The sequence below is a fragment of the Cibotium barometz genome, chromosome 7, assembly GCF_041138505.1.
Source record: "Cibotium barometz isolate CiBa-2024 chromosome 7, ASM4113850v1, whole genome shotgun sequence".
NCBI classification, from domain to species: Eukaryota; Viridiplantae; Streptophyta; class Polypodiopsida; order Cyatheales; family Cibotiaceae; genus Cibotium; species Cibotium barometz.
This window is the reverse complement of record NC_141052.1, coordinates 16673678-16676273: the sequence shown is the minus strand read 5'-3', so window position 1 is coordinate 16676273 and position 2596 is coordinate 16673678.

Genomic DNA, 2596 nt, shown 5'->3' with positions numbered 1-2596 from the left:
TATATCAAAACAGGGGTTTTTGAATATTTAAGAATGCTAGGATTGATAGATTTTTAAAATACTACCAAAAATTCCTTTTTTATAATAAGATCAAAGATCACCTTTTTAAAGAGAAATTCCTTTTTTATAATAAGGTCCTTTTTTATAATAAAAATTCCTTTTTTATAATAAGGTCAAAGATCACCTTTTTAAAGAGAAAGGCAAATAATGAATCAAATCATTACTCGGGGGTTACCAAGAGGATCTACCCCTAGAAGAGCTTGAAGTTAGTCACAAGGGATGAATAATGAATGTCCCAAGCACCTGATATAAGGCCCATACTGCTCGCACAATCCTTTAGAAAGTTTGTAAGATTTTGACCCACCAACCCAAACGGGTAAGTGTGGATGCGCACTGGTCACATTCGTGCATCAAAGACTAACTCTTGGACACACCAAGGACTCCACCCATGTGTAAAAAATTTATGGTTGAGAGATATCCATGACAAAAATCAGTGATGACATCCATAAACATAGAAACAACCCCAAGTCACTAATGTCACACGTGTATGAAAATGAGGCCATGGAGTAAGCTTAGCCGAGGTAGCTGCCATGTGGAATTTACCTTGGTAATACATAAAAATTTGTGAATTTAAATTGTGGTTGGAAACCTTAGGAGAATTAAGATTTATGCACTTGTGTAAGGTTTTTGCCAAACTAATAATAAAACTAAGACTTGTATGGTTAATAAAACTTTTTTAACTTGGTTAAAAGTTTTGAAACCTTAGGGCCCCGCACCAAAATTTTCAGGAAGATTTTTCAAAAAACATTACGTACCTTCTCAGCCTCATCATTCTGTTTCCCATCTGCATCTAGGTCTACCCCCAGGGATCGCTCTATCACCATGTGCAGGGTTCGAGAGGTTAATGCGTGGTCGAGGTCCAAAGAGCTCCTCCTGTAGCCTCTCAAATTCTGCATCTAAGATATCATACTCAGGAGCAGCTTCTGTAGAACTTCTTTGGATGTGGATGATTGCAGAGATATCATCTATGCTCGTGTCATCGTATCGGCCAATCTCAGTTACTTGTGGAGGGACATCCACAGTGTCAAAGTCAATGAGGTCCTCATCAACATCCTGGATAAGGTGGGAGTAGAGCTCTTCCTCCCTCAAATCCAAGACCTCAAGGACATCCTGCATGAGCAAGTACTTAACACCATCTATAGTGATGGCACTCAATGATGCAAGTTTTGCATTCTCAGTAGGATGGGTTGCCTCTTGGTGGATAGTCGACAAGTCCAAAGACAAGCTACGTGCCTCCTCTTCTTGCTTATCCAAGACTGTCTCCTCTGGCTCCTTCTCTTCATAGGTGAGAAGAGACACCACTTGCTCCTCATCATTATGCTCTTCAAAATCAGAGCATAATATATAAATAGCAAAGGCAATATCCTACTTGATAAGATTGATCGATCGGGTTTGCCTCCTCAAAAGTGAGGGGCACAGAGGTAGATCGAAAGAGGGGGGGGAGACATTTGCAAGTGCTCTTTGCACAACCTTTCTATGGTTGTCACCACTCTTCATGGAGAAGAGGAACTCTAGGGCTATCCACCAAGCAATGTTAGGGATAAAAAATGTGATATCATCACATCCCACGTAAAAAAATGCAAGCACTGAGCTATCGGGCTCTAGAGTCCTAAATATATTCTCTAGTTCAACACTCTGACAAAACCTAGGGTAAATTTGGTCCCACATCTGATTGTATTTGGTTTTACTCATCCATTGTGCGAACGCATCATGATTATGAGAGAAGCCATGGTGAAGGCGTAAAGGGAGTAACAAGCAAGCTAGCTCTCTCATTGATCAGGCCAATCTTTTTTTATTCACTCCTTAAGGGGCAAAATGGAGAGTCCATATTTTTCCTAATGTGTTGTGTATGGATTTGAGTTAAAAAACTTCTTGACACTTGTAATGTAAGACACCAACCATCCTGTCACCAAGGATAAGGAGGCACCTCACTCTGTAAGATCAATCCTAACCTATTGTGAGCTATCTCATCGGTGCCTCTCTTGGACGATCCGATTTACAAGCAATCTCCACAAGGTTGGGGGACCTACCGAATATGTCCAAGATCTCTTTTCGGTTTCTAGTCTCTTTGTAAAGGAAACATCTGACTCATTAGGAGCTCATCAAGTCCACCCAACCACTCGCTTTCTAGTAACTAGAACCATTCATCTATGAGGTTTACCTAAATTAGGCACATTGTTTCACTGATGCAAGTTACAACATGATTCATTTATTTATCCTTGTGCATAGGTTCCTTTATCCCTTAATGAATACATTGTTTTCCAATCAAATCAATTAACACATAGAAGGAAATTCATCATAAGAACAACTATAATTTCAAACCCTCGATGTTCCAAGTTTTATCCATCTCCAATCCCTCAGCTCTCACGAGTCATAAAACAATCTAGAGCTTATAACCATCATGGCGAAAAATCACCTCTCATAGTAGAACGAGAAGTGTCCCCTTCACCCTCTTCTAACCTATGGAAGACCTTTCCAGCTCAAGATTGTAACTACTAGAAAGAACCCTCGCCCGCCCTGTGGTGGGTTACCCAAC